Below are 24,398 nucleotides of genomic sequence, written 5' to 3' on the forward strand. Positions count from 1 at the left end.
AACAGATCAGCTCACATTCCTGCAGCTTACCTTGGGGGTGAAATGAGAAAGAAGAAAGTGATAATGAGGCAGTAAAAAGGCATATGAAACAGCCTGGAAGTAGTCAGTCTAGTCTTTACACTTTAACAATTTTTATTTTAAGAAATTTAGGATCAGAATGTCTCTTGAAAATATGTGGCATTGACTGCTGTTAGAGAGAGCCTATTGAACTAATTTGACCCCAGGCTGTTCCAGTGTGTCAGTGCCAGTGCTCACTTGAAAAAACAGAGAATAAAATTTGAAAATGGGAGAAAGGCATCATTTGAGATAGTGCTGAGGAAGGGCACTGACTGGATGTCAGGAGATAAGGCTTCTATTTCCAGCTATGCAATTCACCTTCCTGACGTCACACAAAATTCTGTGGCACAAGGATTCTTGTTATGTGTCTCTGCAATTCTTAGTATTACTGGGCTCCCATATCACTTGGCAATACCAAAACCTAATATATTTTTATTTCAACCTGACATTGGCTCTTTTCAGGCCAACTCCCAGCTTTTTTTTTTTTTTTTTTTTTGGGTTGCACTGACTTTCAGCTAAGAAATGAAAGAATGAAACTTAAACCAAAGAGTGATGTTGTAGCTCCAAGAACAACTTGCAAGATTTCATAAAAATGTTTATTCTGTAATCAAAATTCAAATAACAAAACAGTCTTCTTGCTATCCCATATTACCAGAGGTTAGGATAATAATAATTCAGTCATTTAAAAAAATACCAAAACCCTTCTGGGCTCACATATTTCAGCTCCCTGCCAGAAAGGAAACTATGGAATTGTATTTAAAACAAACAAACAATAAACCAACAAAGCACTACAACAATATCAAAACTTTTTTTTTTAAATCCAGAGTCATACAAGATTTGTGGAAAATTTACAGGGCTATTTTCTGCTACGGTCAACAGTTTTTATGTGGTTGCATATTATGGGATGTTTGAAATATCTTTTATGACTATGTAGCCTGTTATTTCTGTTATTTTCTTTTTGCTGTGCTGTTTACTTATGCCAAACTGGATGAGGAAGGGAGTGTTGTATCGTAAAGCAACACAAGCCAACACTGCAGCATCCTGTTATGGACTATAAAAATTAGTGGACATAGATGAAAACCTATGAATATTTCTTCCATTTTCTAGAATCTTTTTTCTAGCTCTCATTTCCCAATTTTTTGTGTGGGATTAAGTGCTAGCCCAGCGTAAAATGCTGAGATATGACACAGATGCAGGGGACAATAATTTCACCATAACAAAAGAACAAAATCCTGGCACATGGGAACATACATTTTCATTAATATGAAAATACAGGCAAATATTCCTGGAATATACTGAGAAGCTGCAATGAAAGTAAGCAAAATACATGGAGTATTATGATTGCAAAAGCAAAATTAAGAAAGAGCATAGCAGCTCATGAAGTGGCACCCTCTAAATAATCCCAGAATGTTTCAGCTTCATCATAACAATTATTTTAAACAGAAAACAATCTTTTTGAGCAGGTGTGACATCTAGTTAGCTACCAGTGGAACACTGGACTAGGGCCGTAAATGCCAATTTAAAAAATGAACAATTGCAAGATCATTTTCTTGGGGGTTAGAACTATATGATTTTAAGGTCCTTTCCAACCCTATCTATCCTATGATTCTATGATTCTATGTGAGAGTCTGGAATTCAAAACCAAGAGGATCTTGTATAGAGTAATGTCATGCCTGACATTTATTTGCAGTAGGCAAGTCATCTAATGGACAAGTTATTAATCAGCTGAGTAGTCAAAGAATCATCAAACCATTTTGCCCCTGTTTTACTGCAATAAAAGACAAGAAAATGACTACCGACAAGGATTTCCTCATAAAACTGTCAAAAACTGACGGGCAGCCCAGAGCTCTTACTTAATTAGGATCTTTACCTACTCGAAATGACACAGTGACTGTTCTAATCCACGTTAGAAGGAAAACTGAGATCAAGATTATTTTATGCTAGCAAAGTCTAGAAACATGTGGATTCTATTTGCCCAGCAATTGTGAATAATAAATAAACTAAGTCACAATTTGTTGTTAGGGTATTTATGACCAAAAAAAGAAGACTGAGATTTGCCAAAACTGTTATTCTCATCGTTTAAATCCACAGATAGTTTAGTTGCTATTTCCTAGCTTTTCTGTGATGCTTTAGGCCAGCAATTCCTAAACTGTGGTTTATGGACCAATGGTGGTCTGTTAAAACAATGATAAATGGGTCTGTAGCTGGTTTCTGTAACTACATCACCTTTGTTGTGTTTCCAGTGAAAACTTGGAGGGGAAGGGTGGGGCAGAGAGAATTCTGAGGGTTGACAGTGACAAAAATTTTGGAGTCCACTCTACTGGAAAATACAATGTAACCTTTTACAAGACTGATATATTTGTTTCAAAGGTTACATGAGTTGCAAATGGCGTTTAGGATTCCTGTGTTCTGTACTGAGCTGTTTTCCAGCCTACCCAGGGCCTGCCGATGCATTCATTGTCGTGGAGTCACGCTGGAAAGTCTCAACTGCAAACCATACATTCTGAACAAATTGGGTCCGGTGTTTCTGGCACTGACTGGTGCCTGCCACTGGAGAAAGAACTGGACAGTTCATGGAGAAAGCTAATTGTTAAAAACTTTATGAGGTGGTAAAGGGGGAAAGAGAATGAATCTTGTTTTGGCAAGTCATCCATCGCAGATACATCCCACAGACTGACAGTTTATGCCCTGAAGCTTGGTCTTATTAGTGCAATCATTATCTCCGCCTAGCATGACTACAGATGTGATGGTCATAAAATGATGCAAGCCTTTCTTTAGTGTCCAGCCCCAGTTAACTTCTGGGTGTGTGACCTTCTGGGGCGGCGAATTTTAACAGGTCAGTTTCATGCTATTCAGAAATCTTTCTATTTCTTGCTTTTAAAATTCCCTGCACTTTAGTGTCATTAAATGTCTTCATGTTTGGGATTCAAAGGGAGGATTGGTCTGCTGGGAAGCAAATGGTTTCAAAATGCAAACCACTAATAACTGGAGTTCAACTGCTGATTCTCAGTGTAGCTGAAGATACATAACATCTTCATTGCATTATGTGATAATTAAGCACTATTTGATAATAAAGCAAGATGCCCCTTGGCTCTAAGAAAGCTTGGTCCATTGACCTCTGGAACTATTTTGCTAGTTGTTTTCCAGATACTGCACTTTCAAGTTTACAGGAGTGACACTTTGTTCAAAGAGACAACACAGTATGTTTCAGAGGTGACATGCTATCTTTTTTTTAGACTGTATTTTTCTTTATTGCTTCTATTAATCTAAAAACATATAGAGTAGCACTGAAAAAAAATATTTTTTTTTCCCTTGCATTCAGACGAAAAAAAGATAAGAAAAACATCGTTTAAGGACATTCTCCTACAACTTACTCTATCTGTTAATGAATAGCATGGGGCATGGAAATAGTATGTATTTTCAGATCACAGAGACAGAATCATTAAGGTTGGAATGGACCTCTGGAGATCATCTAGTCTGACCCTCTGCTAAGGCAGGGCCACCTAGAGCAGGTTACACATCAGCATGTCCAGGTGGGTTTTGAATGTCTCCAGAGAGGAAGACTCCACAACCTCCCTGAGCAGCCTGTTCCACTGCTGGAGAGGGAAGGAGGGAGGCCCGTGCTCATGGACTTCTCTTGAAAGTCCCTGAAGGAGTAGAATTTATCCCTGTGACTATTGCCTTCTCTAAGTTATAGTTTTAAATCACTCTACATGTAACCATTTCTAAATGAGATGTAAACTTAAAGTTCAATAGCTACTGCAGAAAAAATTTCTATGTGGAATTCCTTTTTCTGAGTGCAGCTGGATCATTCATATAAATTTGATTCTTACTATGTTATCAGATGGGCAAGAAAATGTCCCAGCTATTTTCCTTTTCTCCAGCTTGCTGCTCACATTAGTAGGTCACAAAAGTTTTCTCTTTCTCCACTTTTTCCAGTAGAGTGACTCTTCCAGTCATCTCCTTTTACGTATTTTTTTCAGTTGCTTTATGGCATGTCAGCTGTTGCAAATGCTCTGGCTTCACTTACAATACGTCCTAGATATTTCCTTTTTCTTTGCAGAATAACTTCAGAAATAAAAGATTGCTGAACTCAGACTGATCTAAGAATTTGATTTAAAGTAATTCCATTTAATCCCTAGTACTTTTCTACAGCATTTATTTCAAAGACATTTAGACATCTGTCAGTACTTTTGGTAGTTTCCAGCTGTTGCATCCATGTAAGAAGACCAAAATTGCATAGTTTTGCAATTGAATTATAGATTTGGGATAACAGAATTTTGTTTAAATTATGGATGAAGTTGTTGCCATGTCAGCTTTGACTTTGGTCTTTTAAAGGTATTTCATGGCTTGAGTGTTACTGCCAGTGCATGTTAACTGACTGTCTTTTTCTCCTCTTCATTCCCTCTTTCCCTCACTAAAGAACACAGGAAAGCCTTTGTCTCCAAAATTTATTTGAAGTGGCTGTGGGTACACAAAAGGCTCAAAATATTTTTAAAATAGTATTTGTCAGAAATCCCCAATAGAGAGAGTTGCACTTGTTCAGCCAGCAAAAGAGAAGGCTTAAGGGAGACCTTATAGCCTTCCAGTATCTAAAAGGGCTTTTTACAAGGGCATGTAGTGACAGCACAAGGGGGAATGGCTTTAAACTGAAAGAGGGTAGACTTAGATTAGATATTAGGAAAAAATTCCTCTGAGTGGTGAGACACTGGAACAGGTTGCCCAAAGAAGTTGTGGTTGTCCCATTCCTGGCAGTGTTCAAGGCCAGGTTGGATGGGGCTTTGAGCAGCCTGGTCTAGTGGAAGGTGTTCCTGCCCATGGCAGGTGGGTTGGAACTAGATGAGCTTTAAGTTCCCTTCCAACCCAAGCCATTCTATCATTCATCCCATTATTTGTTTTAAGAAAACCTGAAGAAAAGAAGATCTCTTTTTCCATTGTAAAGCAGCTCAATCCCGTTTAGTTTCTGAAATTAGGTATAGTCTCATTTTCAGTGTAGATTTGGATAGGTGAAAATTGATAACATAGTGAGTCTTTATTATAGGATCAGTACATGAATACCTTTTCACTGGTACAGTCTTTTGCAAGCATTTTTCAGTGCTGAACCTGCCACTGATTGCGGTGTCAGCAGCCATCACTTGTGCTGGTCTGTAATTACCTTTGAACATATTCAGAGCAAAAGTTACGAGGAGCATATGCACCCAGGAGAGTGTAAGACATCTGTACTTTGGGCTGGGCACACTCTACGTGTCTTTGAGCAAACATGCCAGATGTATGAGGGACCATTTTTTCAGCCCTCATATTATGTTAGTGGACTGCAGCTTGTGCTAAATCTCTATTTCTTAGAGTATTTGTGGGGCTGGTACTGATCAGTTATGCCTTTAAATGGGTAAGACTAGACAATCTGAAAGCATTCTTATACCACAAAGGATGAGGCACTGTGTCTTCGGGAAAATCTTTTCCAAAGCATTAAAACAGTAAGAAGACTGGCAATGCCTTTACAAGATTCCACACACTTATCTGATTATCCACCTTCGAGTGGAGGAGCAGGAAAGGAATGAAGAGATAAAGATAATTCTCTGATTATATGTGGGCCAGATCCTTGACTACTGTAATTCATGTTGCTATGAATGTTTGAATCATTTGGGAATCTGAAACTCTATATTGCAGATTAGGTGATGAAGTGGAATTAGTAGAGTTTGAGTGTATGAGGAATGCAATACAGAACTACAGATGAATTTAGGGGTAAAGGTCATGCTGGTTCAAATTTCAGTCTGAAATGCTCTTCAGCCTGCTGAAAGAGCTGGCCAAGTTAAAATATGTAACATAGTGCATTGAATTTGTGTCCACTTTTCTGTTACTTGTGATATCGTAATATGAACAAAAACAACAGAGCAGCCTCAGACTGAGAGGCTTACTCTATGCTTCTGCTTTTGCCTGCCTGAAAAATTCTTGGATTTTCATCTGAGTTCTGAAAACAGTATTTTCAAAAGTTTATTCCTTTTGCAGGCTGGATGAGAGCCATTCTTCATGCTTTGCCTGATATAACTCTTGAACTGAAAAATTTGAGTTCATTTGGTGTGTTTCTGAAGGTTTCATCTTTGAAAAATAAACTCAGGAGAACTTGACTACTGCATGAGAAGACAAAATGCAAAGCTTGGATTTGCTCTTCCCATTCTGGTGTTAGTCACTGGAATTACACGATGGTGTCAGATTTACTTGTAGGGGTGAGAGTCGGGAGTGTAGTGGAAGGAATAGCTGCTTCTACTCTCCGTAATAATTGCATTTGGGAGATGCAGGGGCAGTAGTTTGGCTTTTATGAATATATAAAAAGCAGAGCAAGCATAAGGTAAACATTACCTTTTTCGATCATCCCAGCTTCCAGTCCTAAGGAGTTTAAGGATCTCCCAGATGAAAGATTGCATCCATGCTGACATGTTTATTGCCTGATATGTGATCTTTTATTAATGTGTATATATTTTTTTCAGACTCAGTAATGCTCCTGACCTCCACATGATATGTTTCACTACTGGATTATGTACTATGTAGAACTTTGTATATACTGTGTATGTCCTTAGACATAGACGTAGGTAAGTCCCCAAAAGGATCATTATTTGGGAGGAGAAAGGGAGGCCCTCTAACTTTTATGTTAGAATAGAATACAAATCCACTGTTCTGCACATTATTTGTAATTATACAGACTTCTAGCATATCTCTACTCAGTCATAATGTTTCCAGCCTGAGGAGTCCTAATCTATATATTTTCTTTTCCCAAGGAAGTTGTGTGCTACCTCTTGCCATCCTTATCAGCCTCTCTGTGCTTTTCTAGATGTATTCTCCTCTAATCCCTTTGCAGGTCATCCACCACTTATAGTGTCTTAAAGCTCTAAGCCTGAATCCTAAACCCCTCAAAAAGAACCTAGAAAGTGTTGTGAAGGACTTAACATTTTTTTTACTTAACTGGGCAGTGGATTAGTATCAGAGATCCAGATCCTCAGTGGTATTAAAATGTGCACTCTTATTAAACTTAGCCTGACTTTTATGGGAATGCAGTGTGACTCTCTTGGGGTACCTGGGTTGTTGTACTAATGAAAAGTCCACAGCTTTAAAGATATGTAGGATAGAAAATTAATTTAACTATGAGCATATTTACCGAAATTTCTGTATTGCTAACCACTTGCTTCTGCTTCATATTCATGGATTTTCTTTCTTATCCTAAAAAACCAAAGCCCTCTGCTGTTTAAGCACATGTTGTTTCAAATATATTGAACTGCTTGGCTTTCAGCACTGTCAGAAGATATTATTTTCCTTCTTGTATTTTATTGCCTGAATTCGGCCCTTGTTAATATTAAAACAAATATCTTGGCACCAAATGCAGTCTCCCTGAACCCTGCTTTTTGTTAGCCACTGTTTGAAAACCTTGTTATCTTAGTATCGGGCACTCATTAAACTTTCAACTTACACAAGCTGCCTCCCAGCTCTGACAGATTGTCTGTACCACAGTGTGTATATGCGTGGACATGTTTGTGTGTGTGTGTGTGTGACTTACTGACCTGTATGCAAGGCAAGTCACTGTAAAAGAAACGCATACCCCTTTTCACCCGGCAAATCCAGGGTGTAGTTCCTCCCTTCCATCTGTGATGTACAGAATTCAGCAGTGATCCCACACAGGGCTCCATTCTGCTCTCAAACAATGGGCTGCTGTTCAGTCCATATTATCATGTATTACCTTAGCTGTGGAAACTCCTCATTACTAAGTTAATAAAATATTTTTCTTCCTGTCCCTAAAATTTTTCACAACAGAAAGATGCATGTCTTTGCATTCACAATGATCAATATCTCTGCTTACATAGGCAGGTAGTCACATGGTCCTTGTTTTGTTTTGATTTTTTTGTAGGTTTTTTTTTTTTTTAGCAGGGCTGCAGGCAGCACAGGAGATGAGGGGTATTCTGTTTTTCCAAAGGTCGGGCTTGGATATGCCCATGATTGCCTGGCTTACGTATGTGGAAAACCAATGTCAAACAGCACAGTGACTATTTTTTAATCGCTATGTGACATTTTAATGTTTTACTTTAATTACATATCCCTTTTCCCAACACTTGCCTGCTGTTGTGGGGGAAAAAAAAAAAAGAGAAAAAAGAGAAAAGAAAAGTCCTTAGAGAGCAATCAACCAAATAGAGACACTTCTGTACAATGCATCAGAGCAAAAGGGAGAGCTTAAAATGCTTTCCTCCATCTCCATTCTTCATGATCCTGCAGCCAAACAGTTTGCATTTTAGCAAAAGGAAAGCACCAAGAATTTGAAGTATGTACATACATGTCCTCCATTTCAGAGTAAATCAGCAATGATGTCAGTGCTGCTGTGCTGATTTACACCAGCTGCTGTGCTGATTTACCCATTGCTTTGGTGGGATTGTACTGGTGTACACCTGCTGAGGAGACAGGCTGTGAGACATCTAGTTCTGCTATGTCTGTGAGGAATTTGACCCATGAAATTAAGGGAGATTGTAACAATATAGAGAGAGTTGTATCAGGACCCTTCAATGTCTACCGATTTGCTTGGCTTCTGAATTTGTTCCCTGTGGTATTCATCTCTCAATAGCTACTTGTACTGCAAAATACCAATATTTACATTGGGATATGTTGCCTTTAAGCCTAATGGCTGATTTTTTTATTATTTTTTTTTTTGTGGTTTGTGCTTGAGCTGAGATTCAAATTAATGAGGCTTCTCCCACCCTCTTTCTCGCCACCTTCTAGTGAGGAGGTTCAGATGGTTTCAGCTGCAAAATGAAATAACCAGCTTTTGAACGGTAAGGTTAAGAACATTTTGGCAATAGTTTCTGAAATACATAGGACTTGGTCTGTCCTTTCCAGGGTAGTTCTGTCTCCAAAATAATCCTAGTTCTGGCCTTCCAGACAACATTTCGAAACAGCGTCAGGAAGGTGGCAGATCAACAATCTCTTCCCAGACTGTGGTCAGCCAGGCAATGAGGCCTAAATATCAGTAAGGATGTTCTTTGACTGAGGACAACTACCACAGCATATGTCATGTCAGGCCCAGATCCACAGTGGAAAGTGGAGGCCTCAGGATCTGAATGGTTGTAGGCCCTAAGCGATAATCCTTGATCATTTGTAAAGTCTAGCTCAGGACAAGGAATTGAATACAATTGCAATCTTGTTGGCTCGAGTCGGAGAAGACTGGTCTCTGAAGTTCCTTCAGCCCTCTTTTTCAGCCCACTTCCTTTTGTGCATTGCCTTCCTTTTTCAGTCTATGTACATCTTGTATTTGGAGGTGGTAGTTTTTGTACAGCTGGATGCCTCTTACTGTCTGTACGTGCAGAGCCTGGCACAATAGAGACAATGCCTACTTAGGAGTTCCAAGTAACGCCTACATGTTACTACCAGTACCTTTGAGTGGAAAGTATAGGATGACTATAGTACCTGAAGTAGGAAGAACAGCAGCAAGAAGGCAGGAAGTATGAGACAGCTATTTTGCCCTGGCTCTCTTTCTGGGCATACCACCAAGGTGTAGCCCTTCCTATGGAGCGTGAGAATCTGTTGCTTCAGACTGAATTGGTTCACATGGTAGATATGGCTCTCATGCCATTGCCCAGCATTGATAGCTTTTGAAACCAGCCTTGTGTTTTACCAGCATCACTATTAGATGTATGTGCTGGCTTACCTGCCTGTTGAAACCCTGTGCGTAAAATCTGAGGTCACCTAAATTAATAGCTGTGTCAAAGGATGAGACAGATCAATAACAAGACCATACTTTAAATATCATTTCATAATCTTGACTAAGCAGATGTTCCAGGAAAGCATTAGTGAGTCAGGATGAGGTCAGATCCTACATGAATGAAATTCTCTTCCCATTGCTGACATGACTTCAGATTTAGCCACCACAATTTTTAAGAAAGGAAGGCATCCAGATGGGTCAAATCTCCTTAAATCCCCTAGTAAAAAAAAAAGGATGTGTGCTTTATTTACAGTAAAAAATCCCTTGCTTTTTTGCTTTTTTTATTTTTTCTTTTTCTGAGAAGCATTTATTTTGTTCTTTATAACTTTTTTTCTCCTTTTAAATTAATATAAACAACGCTTATATGGACTAAACATGCACTGCTCTCTGAGTGCATCTTATATCTGTGGAATAGAATAGCTACATTATTTTTTTCACGGTTGTCAGAGTGTCTTTCTTTAGCTCCCACAGTCATGTGAAATTTCATCTCTAGTTATTTTAAATAACATCCTGCTTTTCTGAGTGCAAAAAAAGAGGTATAACACAGCTTGACACCACTGAACTCTGATAGCTCAAAGCTGAAAACCACATTAATTAAGAATGATATTTAGTCTCATTTATTAAGACTGATAGAATTCAGTTTTAGGGTTATGAGTTCCTGACTTTGTGTTTTTAGCATGCTTGATTTGCCAGCAATAAAGCTGGCTCTGAAACTGAATTTCAGTTCTGGGAAATAATTTTGAGTCTTCAGAAACTATTGTCCCAAAGTAACAGAAAACTTTCAGAGTCTGGGAATATAGCTGTTTAATAAGAATATTTTAATTTGGCTTAATCAGCAAGTTCTGAGGAAAAAAGGCTTGGTTTGAGTACTTGTGATCAGTGCTATTTTGCAGTCCTACTCTTGACTTGAAATCCATCATTTTCTTTCTAGAACAGCAGTCACTTTTGGAAAAACCTCTCCTTGTGCCTTCTTCATTAAAGTTACCACTTTTGCAAGATTCTGCTGTTACTTCCTGTGAGTGTACTGTCTGTAGAGCGAAGTAAAGAGGTTGTTTGACTCATCAGCTGAGATCCACATTGCTGCTACAGAAGTTCAAGGTGAGCATTGCCATTGCTGTCAGTAGTATCTGGTTGCAAACGAGTAAGTTTGTTGTCATCACTATCTGCTTGCTCCATTTGTTATGCTAGCAGAAATTATTCCATTGCTCATCACCAGCAGGAAGAAAATAGTTTTTATAGAACTTTTGCAAGCTAGACTGTTTTCCAAACAGGAGAAGAGAGAGAGGAAAATTAAGAGGAAAAAAGGGCAGGGATTTCCTCTTTCCTGTTTTACCTATGACATAGAACAAAGCAGAATCCTTCATCACTACACCTCAGGCGCAAATATTTGTTGTCACAGGGGAATAATGAATGTAGGGATGGCACCTGTGACCTGACCTGACCAGGTGGTAGCACCCTGAGTGGTAAGGATGGGGCACGTGTATCAAGGACACGGGTACTGCTGGAAGTTTGTTAATATAACAAACAACCTAAACAGGTTGCATCAGAGAAACTAAGATGTAGACTTTTGGAAGAGGACTTCGGAGTGTCTGTATGCATGGAGATTGGGACTCCTGTATCTTATTTTCAGTGGTGTTGAGGAGATTGCAGATTCTTTCAAACCCAAATGGAATTCTCTCAGTACTCTCAACATGCATTTTATTGCCTTTTGTCCACATTGTAGCAAATTACTGTGCAGTAATAATACAAGAATTCAGGAATACCATACACATCCCAGTGAGGGAAGCTCACACTTTGGAAACTGTATTAGTTTGTGTAGTTCTTTGTTATGATAGAGGTGAGTTATATACCTGTATGAGTTTTCCTGTGTCCAGTTTCAATTTTTTGTTCCCAGATATTCTGTAAAAGTGCTGGAAGTATGTTGCTCTTATTCGAGCTCAGGGCAAATTCTGTATTCTATCACTGAGTTTTAGAAAGGAATACTAAGAAGGAGAAACCATCTTTGTGTTTCTCTGTTTTTCCTGTGATATACCTAAGACTAATTTAAGGTAGTAAACTACTGTTCATACAGAAGTTGCAGCATCAGGTTTTTTCTCTGTCTCGTTCTCTGTAATGACTCCAAACATTGGTTTACCATCTGCTGTCTTTCCTGTTGGAAACTGAAAAGGTAAAAGTATCTAAGTATGGACTTTGTCCTGATTGCAGCAGTTCAGTGCTTTTGTCTCATGGGATTTAACTTGAAGTTCTTGGTTGCATCACTTTCCCCCCTCATGCTGGTTCAATATCCTTTCTAGTTTCAAACAAATAAATAACGAGGAAGTAAGTTTGTTCTTGCAGCATACAAGTCGGATGTTTTGGAGACTGAAGGGAGGACTTTAGTGGAGTTGGATCAGAGGATTTCTGTCATCCCCCACAGTGGTTAGTAAGGACAGAAAAATACCATAGAAGTCAGAGTGCAGAAGGACTAGGCATTTTTAGTCCTGTGACTTTCAGCAGCATTCCTGAAAATACTTCCTCAGCTTGCTCCTTTGCTTCATTTGCTGTTGTACTAGCTGGTCTGGCAGGTCCACTTTCTGCAAGAGCATGAGATTCTCTGTTGCACATGCTGTTGGCAGTGGTAGTTGACAAAAGGAGAATGTTAAGATACTGCTTCCTTGGATAGCACAGCTTGTTTTCCTCTTGGTTAAGGTCTGCAGGTAAAATCACTGCTGAGCTCTGTCAGTTCCAGGGACTGGAACAGGAGATGCAGGAATAGGATATATCCCCTTGCCTTTCTTCCTTTCCTCTTGCTCTTGCCTTCTTCAATGTTCTTCTTCAATATGTCCCAAAAGTAACTTCTGTTGCTAGCAGAGTCAGCTGAAAAAAGGTAATTGAGAAATATGCTTCTGTCTAATCTTCAAATAGCTGACATTTATATTTAAAAAAAATAAAAAATAAGTCTAAGAATGTGTTAGAAATAATTGCTCTGGCATTTTCCTCTCCTTCAATGGGAAAAATGCAAGCAAGAATATCAGAAAATAGTAAATGAAAAATGTAGACTACAACTTAAGCTCCATGGAGAAAATATATAGTCAATCGAAGTAATTTTCCATCAGTAAAAACTTTGAAGCCAAATGTGTCAGCCAGCCTTTATGGCACATTCTCCTTCCCAGCAGTCATCCAACTGAGGACATTATAACTTCAAGCCTTGGGGAAGGTGGATGTCAGCCCAGAGCCTCAGCCTGCATAACCATTTTTCAGGCAATATGTAATTATTAGAAGCAGCTCTTATGAGATCATTTGATGAAACCTGGTGTCCTGTCTGACCTCCTCAGTACATAGCACTTTGATAGTTGTGCTATTGTTTTATTTTATTGAATAAGGAAATTGTCGTTTGGAGGTCACAAATATGTTACCATCTTGACCTTTTCATCTGCCACTCATATACTCCCTCGAGTGGTCTATATTATGAATTGCATTTAATCGCTATGGCTGTTCTGGATATAGTGGCTGGTCTGAATATAGTGATTTTTGTGGGTATGATCCTGTATTCTCCTGAATCGGCTGGATGCCTGATTTTCTAGCTTCCACCAGGCTGTCCTATTGTAGGAGGAAGTTTGGAAGTGTCAGTGTCTGAATCTGACCCTCAAGTCCATGTTGTTGGCCACAGGTGTCTCAATGAGGGGCACTATCTGCTCAGTTTTGTCTAGATACCTGCTGATGGTTGTCTACTATTAGCATTAGCATTTGTACTGCAGTAGCATGTAGAGCTATCCACCCTGAACCAGTGTGCAGTACTGGTCAGAACAAAAACATTTCAGCTCTGAGAGCTTAAAACCTGTGAGTATACCTGTGTGTAGTCAAAGGTGTGACTGTAATTTGCATAAACCCAGGTAAATTAGCTTTCATCTAGATAGTTTGTTATCTGTGTAGCTCTTAATGCAGTAGCTGAAGCACAGGGTGAGGAAATGATATCTCCAAGATTAATTAAAGCCCTAGAGTCTCGGAAAAAAACACAAACTGTACTGTTTCTCTACAATGCTTTGCCTACCAGGCTGCATACATACTGTCTGCTAATTCTACTAGGGTCAGATGCTTCAGTGATAAACACATAAACCCAGCAGAATTTAATTTATATTACAGTTTTGACAGGGGCATTTCCCCTGTGTGGCATCAAAAGAGTAGAAAATTCTAGTAAGTAGACACCATTATCACCAGGGGAGTTGTTGATCCACAATCAACAAGCTTCTGGCATAATGATTTCCTGATAACTGGCTCATGTCTGGAAGTGGCAAGACACACTAATATTCACCTGAACCAAAGGAAGTGATGGATACTATGGGCCTTCTGTCACTCAATAACATCCTCATTGCTTCAAGTGTCAGAAGACGACAACGTCTTGGTCTTCCCTGGGGTTTCTCACATGGCAGAGGGAATGCCTGGCAGTTTTACATGGACTTAGTTGTTCAGCAGTGGAAGCTGTGATCATGAGCTGGCTTCATCTGGTTTCAATCACTTGCTTCTCTCTCTCTCTCTCTCTCTCTCTCTCTCCTTGCTGAATGTTCCTATGTTCATGGAATATTTTTCCAACCGCCAAATGTGTTCCTTTGGCATTACCTTTCCAGCCCACAGCAGAAGTATTGCAGGAAAAAAAGAAGTGGCTTCATCAAAGTAGCTGTTTGAATCAATAAGGCGTTATCAGCACTAGGGATAGCTTTTTTGGCTGCCCTGGCAGCAAACTTGTTCTACTTTTCTTGCAGGGAAGTGCATCTTAACCTTTCCCAGATTTAGCCTCAGTGAAATTTAAAACAATCTGATCAGTATCTTTAAAGTTCTTAGCTAGCTCATACGATTCTATCTTGCTGTTGCAGAGTTAAAGGATGTTTGAACAAAGAATGGAGTAGTGTTCTTCCAAGATATCACATTATAACTTTGCTTTGGGGAAGATTTTTTTAAGCCAGTAACAGTTGTGGTGGAAAATAACCTCTCCTTTATTCCTCTTATACTTCTGTCACCAAGAATTTAAGCAAATCTGTTCTTCATCGCATTCAGATAAAGACACAAGCAGATTTCAGAATCACTGCATGTGTCAATAATCAAACAATATAGAGGCCAAGGGGCTGGTTTAACTTTAACAGTTTTGTGCTGGGATTATAAAAATGCGTGGTGATGTGTTTCACGAATGGGAATATCAAAGCTCCCTCTTTTATGTGGAAGAAGCAATGGCACATGTGAGAACACTCTAACCAAAAACTACTTTTTAAATAGAAACATTTCCAATATAAAGGCAGTTTAATCTGTATGTGTCTGCTGCTGGGTCCCTTACTGACTCCAGGAAATAAATGTGCTAAGTGGTTTGCTTTTAACTTAGAAGAGCAAGATGATGTCAGTGTCTTCTGGCAGATCCAAAATGAAACCCATAGGTATTTCAAGGAAATGAAACAAATTATGGAATCATAGAATGGTTAGAATTGGAAGGGACCTCAAAGATCATCTAGTTCCAACACCCCTGCCATGGGCAGGGACACCTTCCACTAGACCAGGTTGCTCAAAACCCATTCATCCTGGCCCTCAACGCTTTCAGGGGTGGAGCATGCACAACTTAAATGAGGACCTGGGTGTCCAAGTATGTGTACAACTATTACTTTAGGTGAGGGCTACTTTTATTCCTTTGAAGAAGTGACATTCAAGAGCTGTTCTGTGTGGAACAGAGAGGGCTGAAGACTTAAATTATGTTTGTGGGCTTCCACCAGCAAGATGCAAAGGGTCTTTGAATTGAGTCATTTTCCACTGGAGTCCCGGCGGACCACTGTAATGAGGAGGCTAAGGCAGTCCAAGGAAACAGAAGCAAAATATGTTCTTTGTCTAGGTGGATTGTTTAAATCAGCTTTACAAGTATCTTTCATTCCTTAAGACACCCATGACACACTATATTGTCTCTTTGAGGTTTAAGCACCTCACACTAAGAGGGGAGTGCTGTTAATTTTTGGTAGTTGATATACTTGGCTAAAATGAACTGCACATACAACTGAAAAAAAAATCTAGCAAATTTGAATATTGCAAGCTAGATCAACAGAGATATTAAGCTTCAAAGCCTCTGCATGCTGTAGAATAAAGAGTCCGCACATAAGAGCATCCTCAGTTTGTAACCTCATTGGTAGCTATCTGTTCAAACCTTATCACCAGTATTGCAGAGCATATAGCTAGAATAATTTTTCAGTTAAGAGGAAAAATCACAAATTTAGCTCCAGGCTCTTAAATAGAGAGGTCTCTAAAGGTAAGTTAGAAGAAAGCAAAATGTAAAGTTGAAGACAGTGGGAATCAAATGAATAGCTGGAAAGCTAAGATGGGAGGTAAAAGTAGTATCAGCTGCAAGTGCTGGCACGCAGCTGCACCCAAATAATGGCTGAGGAAGGCCTCTTGCTGACATCAAACAGCTGCTCTGCCTCATAGAGGGCAGCGTGGAGATCAGTGTCAGGTGGAATAAAACAGAACAGAAAGTGCTTTCCTTAAAACACAGGTGGCAAAAGGATCATGCAGAGCTTGCTTAGCACAAGCCAAAAGCTTACTTTGTTCTAAGGAACAGACATTTCATCTTATCAAGGCTTTGTTGAAAATGCATGTACAGACATTTGCACTAACTGGAATATATTGTTGCTACAGTTAGTTTGGATGATTCGCATCCCTATTGTGTCTCTAGCAGTGAGCAACACTATAGCAAAGCTATAACTACAAAATTGTTTCTTTTTTCATCCTTACTTTTTTGCTTCTGTGCTCCGTTCTTTCTGGGAATGGCAAGTTTTCTGGGAATGTCTTACAGCAAGCTGAACATGTATATGATTCTTCCTGCTTAAGGCCTTCAAATCGTTTTCTGTGTGCAGGTTACAACTGAGAATGAGCATACTGTCTGGTCCCTAGCCTATAACCTGGGGGAGCCCATTATCCCATTTAGAAAACTGGGGATCATGGATCACATTAAAATGAAGAAATGGGAAAGAGCATGGATTTGTACAATACATGGATTTTGGTTGTCTCCTGCACGGGAGCTAAGGTATGTCTGCAGCACATTGCAGTCAGCTAGACTAGGGCGCAGACCAGAGCTCAACAGCCTCCTCGGTCTACACTGCCTAGATACGGAGTGCTTGTAGCTCTGTGGATTTACCAGTGTTCCCAAGGGAGCAGACTGTATGCAAATACTGATCTTTTGAGGAAGACAATTTTAAGCCTTCTTTGGGAAAGACACTATGACACATTATGTACTCACATTGGCTGAACAATAAGAACAGATCTAGAATGGGGTTACTATGTCTCTTCCCCACTGCACATGGAAGGCAGTGTAGACCCGACTTCTCTCTGTCGGGAAATATTTGTTCTCACATAGGATGTTAGACAAATTTGGGCTTGACTATAGTTTCAGTCCTGCTGTGGCAATCTTAGGAATGTTCTGAGTGTTACCCTGTGCGCCTGAGAAGGTCCCATCTTTCTCTTCCCTGTCCCTTGACTTTTTTTGAGGGTTCTTCTTATTATGTAGATTCATTTTATTGTATAGATTCATTATATAGATTTGTTGAGGGTTCTTTTTATGTTGGAAAGGAGAACATGTCTTTATGATCCTTTCTGCCTTTTTTCTCTCTCGAAAAAAATTCATACATATGTGATTTAGGGCTTCTTGAGAGGAAGTATGGTGCTTCCTGCTCCAAATACTCTGCCAGTCTAATCTCTATACTATGGCCAATAAATTCAGCCACTTTGCTCCTGTATATGTGCAGTTCTCCCATCCCAACAGCCGCTGCTTGTCTGTAGTGTTTTAAAGCTGTGTGATTCCTGGGACTAACAAAAAAAACCTTTAGTTTGGGTGGGAAACTGGCTTACATACTGCACACTAACCAAATATAAGAAGGTCTTTTGTCATTTGAGTATAACTTTGATAGCAGTTAAGTATTTTGCTAAATATCTCCCCAGAGTATAAATCTTTCACTGTTAAAAGGTATCATTCCTCCATTTTGCTTGGGTTCATGAATGTCAGCTTAAGATCGTATTCACTAGGGGCTTTTTAGGTGACAGGGGAATAGAAACCTTGTAAAATACATCTAAGATTGCAGGGTTAATTTTTAACCTTCTGTAGAATAAAGCAGTATAAAATCAATTTGGCCAAAGCCAGCTTAAGTGGGTAATTAAGGTCACAATCAGCGAAAATGGTTTCTGAAACCATTGCAGCTAGATATCATTACATTTCTCTCCCAGCACAATGCAAAAAGATGGGCCCCAACTAATGCTTTCATCTGGCTATCAATCATCATTACATTGTAAGCTGCCAGGGTGAGAGAGGGCAAAGCTTTGAATTCAGAGCTGATGGAAGTTCTATGACCTTGGGGCTTTCTTAAGCTAAAGGCTAATTAACCATAAAAGAGTCAAAGGTCTGCAAGTCTAACACATTAAATGATGTGACTGCCTCTTTAGGTTCCATTGTATCAGTAAACATTAATTCCGTTAAGTGTGAACATGTCTAAAACAATCACTGCCTTCTCCCACCCCTCCTTCTACCTCCTTAGTTTTGTATCTTTGGATTTTCTCCCTCTATGTGAAGTGGAGCTTGGGAACTGTGCTCACGATGGAGAAAGTTCTACGTAATGCAGGCTACATCTGGAAGATGGATTCCTGACATTCTTCTTTCCTAATCATCTTGGCCAAGCTAATCACATTAGCTTCAGAGAGTGTATTTGGTCATCAGAGTCCAGAGCAAACAAGGTCATAGTCTAAACAAGCGTGTTTGAGATTTCATAGACTGTGGGAGGCAGCTGTAAAACCACATGAACCTATATAATGAATCTATGGATAGTAGCATAAAATTGAGGTAAAGGTAAAAAATGAAATTTAAAGGTAGCAATATGGGACAAGAAAAATAACAATCATTAGATAGATCTACATTTAGGAGAGTTTGAATGTTTTCTAAATAGTGTTTGTTTCTTTAAGAAAATCTTCTAGCCAAAAGGGGGTAAAATTGTTATTGCACAGTACCTGCTTTTGGGACCTCATTCAAAGGTCATTGAAATCAGGGAGAATTTATCTATGAACTCCCAGGAAACTCTGGATTAGATGAAGTATGGTATGAAACAGTGTTCCAAAGCTCAGGAGATGTGTATTTGCCATTGTTATAATTGTGTTGTCCAGGTACCCTCTTCTCCCCTGCCTTCATTCTAGCCTATCTGTCTCTTCCTGTGGTGCTGTGCTCCAGCTCTTCACTTATGCCACAAAAGTTTCTGGAGCCACTTTATTAACCAGAACTAAAATAGGGTTAAAAGTTTTCATTTTAATCTGACACATTTCAGTGGTGCAATTGGCAATGCTGGAGGAAGAGAAGAAGAGTTAGCAGGTGCAGGGGCAGGCAGGAACTTCTTAAGTCAGCTTTGGCACCAGAGAAAGTGTTTATCTAGGAACATCTTGAGTCTCTCATTGATTTGTCATTAGCGTTTAGCAAGTTCAAGTTCCTGAGGTTGCAGTTCCATTTTACAAATCCTTTCACAACTGAGTGTAAGGGGTTCCTGTTCCTGTCCTTGCCAAGCCTGCCTACATCTGTCAGCTGCTTGTTCTTGCCACCTGCGAGACATCACAGCCTTTGGTCATACCAGTGAAATCGTTCATGTAACAGTGATCTAAAGTGGTCTAAGAAATGACCTGTTTAAAAAAAATGCAACATGGAAAATCTCCAATCCCTGCCCCCCCCCCCCCCCAAAAAAAAAAAAAAATAATGGGGTAAAAGAACTTCTTATCGCTCCAGGCATGTTGACTTTGCTAGATTTTTCCTTGGTGAGAATGAGAGGGGAAAATGCTTTCTGACAGTTACTTAATAAAGGATCTTCATAATATGCAAGTAGAGGGTCCCTTACCGTCATCTGCCTTGATTGCTTGCCTAAGCCAGTTCAGGGTATTTTAGAGTATTCACTCCTTAAAACCAGTTTGTGATTCTTGCAGTGAATTTAAGAGTATTCTGAACGGTTGCCTTTAGATGAGGGTAAATATATTGTAGCTCAAGCACATCATGTTTTCCACAATGCTGACTTTTTTTTAATTGAGGAATATACTGAGCATATGCATTAATTATCAGTAAAGTTCAGCAGAATGCAGACTGCGTTAGTGATATGATTGTAGAGATGAAGACATAATGATATGACAGGCATAGTCTGCGGGGAGAAGTACTGTCTTTTATTAGTTTCAGAGAGTTGAAAGAAATTGAGAAGTTTGGCATTTTGTTTTCATTATCAGGTCTCTGTATACCAGCAGTTGTGCTATGGTACCACCCAACAGTCTCACAAAGAAAGTGTAAAGGATAACAGCACTTGTTTGGGGGTTTTGTTAGAAAGGTCCTTCCTGTACTATGAAAAAATGATGTATTAGAGTCAGAGCTTTATGGACTTTGGACTGCTGTGGGTAATATTTTTGGAGAAGCCCTACAATTATACCCTGACCATTAAGTGTCAATTAAATATGCCATAATGCCATTTTCAGGAATGTTAGTGGGTTTTTGCTTCAGTTCCACTGCGGCTTACCATATTGCAGTTTTGGTCAAAAGTTCCTTTTGCTTTCTCCACATGGTTTTCTCCAAGGCTTTTGATGCAGTACTGATAGGCTTTGGCTGCATTCCAGGGTAGGTATTCTTGTAAGGTCCCATCACCTTGCCCCTAATCCTTTGATGATCGCATCAGAACACTTAGTGGAGTGCATGGAAGTTCCCTCCCTGCTCACGTATCTTTCCTTACACAAGGTGCAGATGGAGAATGGGGCTGAAGGGTCCTTTTGTACAGATTGTTATTTGTAATTAAAATGATGAATTAAAAGGTGTATCACCAATAAATCTCATTTATTTGTTAAGAGATGCTATGAGGGATCCCCACAGACTGCTTTTTGCTGTAATACCATTTAGTATTGTCTTCAATGAGCTAAACAACAAAACAGTTTTGAGTGATAGTTTTGTAGTAAAGATTAATGAAATAGTAAATAATGAAGGCAAGTTTCTATTGTGGAGTGATAGGAATCATCTTGGCATGTGCTCTTCCAACAAACTGAGCTTTCAGACTGCTGACTAAGAAGGCAAGGTATTCCCACATGCTGTGAGACTCGTCTTGGAAACTCAGAGGAGTGAGATGTTATAAATAACCACCCTAGCAAAAGCTGTTAGTGCAGTACTTAAAGTAAAAAGGACAGTGTGATCTTGTAAGAGGCTAGAAAGGCCATAAAATGGAAATATCAAATGGTCAGAGGGAAGTGACTTTGCTTCTTACATGGAACTAATGAAATCAGTTTTGGTGTCCCTCTTTCCAAGAGGAATGTATAAGAAAGAGATTATTGGGAGGCAAGCTTACATGTGAGGTTTGAGAGCTGCAATGCTCAGACATGTAAAAAAAGGCCCTTTGCCTGTTTGCCAGAGGTGTCCTAAGTAATATGAAACATTATATTACATGATCCAATGGCTTCTTAAGTTCTTGGGTCCTGTGAAACAACTGTTCCTTCCATTTCACCACTTATGTATGCAAGATTGAATTAGTTGCATTTTAACTCCAGCATGATGGCATTGCACCGTCTGTGCTGACTGATCAACTGACTTCAGAAGAGTCACAAGTGTCAGCCTGGAGTAATGCAGTGGCAGGCTATACAGTTTTTATGGAATTTTTAGGATACCTCAGGATAAAAGGCGCTATATAAATATAGGTCACTTTTATTAAATGCCTTGCAAATCATTTATAATGCCTTTAAATATCAGAACAGCCATACCACAGCAATAACCCCTGCACATGTGTTTACTTTATTTTAGAGTTTGCCACAGTTCACTATAAATGGCTTAGATATGTTCAGTAATTCAGTTATAATGAAATGCGCAAGCCTCCAATAAATGGACGTGTTGCAACTGGCCTCTGATGTAAATGCGTCAGAGTACTATATGTACATTAGCGATGACTGTAGCAGGCTTGTAAATACTTTTTGTAATTCTTTGGCCTCTATTCTCCCCTACCCTAACATAAGTTTTATAGTAGTGTGTAATTCTAGATTCACAGATTTTTAAGGCCAGGAGGGACCATTAGATCATCTAGCCTGACTATCAGTGTAACAGGCCAGAAAATCTCATCTGGTTACTTAAGCAGTGAATCTAAGAACCATTTTTCTTGTCTAAAGCACATCTTCCAGTCAGCATGTCTGCAACTCTTCAGGTGCAGATCCTGAGATGTGAAAAATCAGTTAGTGGACTCAGAAATCTGCTCCAGTTTTAACCATCCTCACAGTATGTCTTGTCTTCTTCCCCTGCTGTATTCTACATTACATCTTTGTATACAACAGAAGATCTAGTGAGGAGAGCATCACCTTAGCTTTGAGCATCAGCCCAGATCTTTTCAGACTCTAACCTTGTCATGGTTTAAACCAGTCAGGTAACTCGTTCACTCACTTCCCAACCCCCCCACCCCACCCCCCTTCTTTCCCTCCCCCTACTCCTGGAGGGACGGAGAGGAGAATCGAAAAGAATGCAACTCCCACAGGTTGAGATAAGAACAGTTTAGTAACTAAGGTATAACACAAATCACTGCTGCTACCACCAGTGATAATAATGATAAAGGAAATAACAAGGGAAGAGAATACAACACCTCAGCACCAGCTGACCGATAACTCGCCCCCCCCCAGCCCAACCAAGCACTGACCCATACCTCCTCCAACCCTGCAGTCTCCCAGCCCTTCCGGCTAACAACCAGTTACACCCTGGGCATGACGTGCTGTGGTATGGAATACCTCTTTGGTCAGTTTGGGTCAGGTGTCCTGTCTCTGCTTCCTCCCGCCTTCCCCTCCTCCCTGGCAAAGCATGAGGCTCACAAAGTCCTTGACCAAACCAAAACATCCTTGTTATCAGCTCTGTTCCCAAGCTGAAAGTCAAAACACTGCACTGCACCAGCTACGAAAAAGGAGAAAAATGACTGCTACTGCTAAACCCAGGACAAACCTGCATGAAGTTTTTCTTCAGGAAAAAGCTTGATTTAATTCTTGCTAACCTTTTTTTCAACAGACCTCCAGGCGTTTTTTCTGTTTTCTTTCCCATAATGGATAAATTCTTTGCAGAGAAGCTGTGTGAGAGCCATATGGCATTTCAAATTAATTTTCAGCCTCTAAACACATTACTGAAAGAACTCCTCTCAGAATTCTAAGGCTTATACACCCAGAAAAGATGCCAGATTTTCAAGGGCCAGGCACCTCTGTAGGTATATACATTAAATCAATTCCATGTTGAGTTTTTCCAAGGATCTGAGTGTGTGTAAAGGTTGGTAAATAGAAGTTGAAGACCTTGAAAAACCTTCACACTTTGTGTGGATGTGTCTTTTAAAAATACAGCTCTATTCTGATTCACGTGTTGCTTGGCAATTGTTTGTACAGACTCACTGGAAAAGAGTAAATGTTCCCCCTTTCTGCCCACTACCACACAGGTTTCTCACAATCATCATGTGCACTTCTCTGGACACTTTACCTGATTGCCAGCACAAGTCTTTTTACTCTTCCATGGTTCATTCAGCACCATCAGAAAGTTTACAAGTTTCCGATAGGGTGGTTTTATTATCTGCCAAATGTACAGACTCATGGTATGGGTGTGGAGGAAGAAGAAGATGGAGAGTCTGCATATAAATGTGGTTTAATGCTTTGGGAAATATTATTCTACTATTCCAGATTGATTCTGGAGTCTATAAGAATAAGTAAAAGTACAGCATATACATTACAGGCAGGCAGGGGAACAAGTGGCAGGCAGGAGGAGTTCAGCTGGTAGATGGTTTCTTGGAGTTTTGTGCCAGAGCAAGGCACAGTATCAGGGAATTGCAATCTGATAGTTTAAGCAGAAACCAGTAATAGTTAATTTTTATGTTAATGAAAGCATGAAGGCAGAAGAGATCTATATTCTCCTGACAGATAGCAATGTGCAGATCAGACCTGAATCCACAGGAAAACGCTGAAACCTCTTTAGAATAAAAATGCAAAGTTGAGACTGTGCATTTTTAATTGCTCTATTAGCACAAAATAAAAATGTACATAAACTTTAGTGCTTTTAATATTACACTTAGGCATGTTTACTTGCTGAAGGTAAAGTGCTTTGAGAAGGAAAGCATACTTCCTCACAGGGGCTGCTTCCCATAATTGGAGTATGACTGTTTAAATTGTAGCTCAGCAGAAATATTTTGATTCTGTGGGGCACCAGCAGCTCAGCAACAGTGCTGCCTTTCACATCCACTTCTTAAGTGTAACAGATCATTTAGATCTTGGGTTGGCTAGGCTCACATAAACCAGGTTTACAAAGAGTTATAAAAGCTTGGCTTTCCTCCTCCCTTCTCCCCCCACATTCCAATTTTTCCCCTTATAATTTTACTACAAGGCAATGCAGTCAAAGCTTTTCTTGGATCATATGAATCTAGATCAATAAATATCAGTTGCAGAATGGGAATCTATGCACAGGCATGTGCTAGAAGGATGAAATAGTTGTGTTAGTTTAAAGGAACCTCAAAGTTTGTTTTGTTCCCTATTTGCAGGGTATAATGCCTATGTTATATAGGCACCAAGCTGCAGCTGGAGCGGGAGTAAGTTTCTTCTGAAAAAGCAGCAATGCTGG

The sequence above is a fragment of the Pezoporus occidentalis genome, unplaced genomic scaffold (assembly GCF_034315485.1).
Source record: "Pezoporus occidentalis ecotype Australia unplaced genomic scaffold, CSIRO_AGI_Poc_V1 ctg98, whole genome shotgun sequence".
Classification (NCBI taxonomy): Eukaryota; Metazoa; Chordata; class Aves; order Psittaciformes; family Psittacidae; genus Pezoporus; species Pezoporus occidentalis.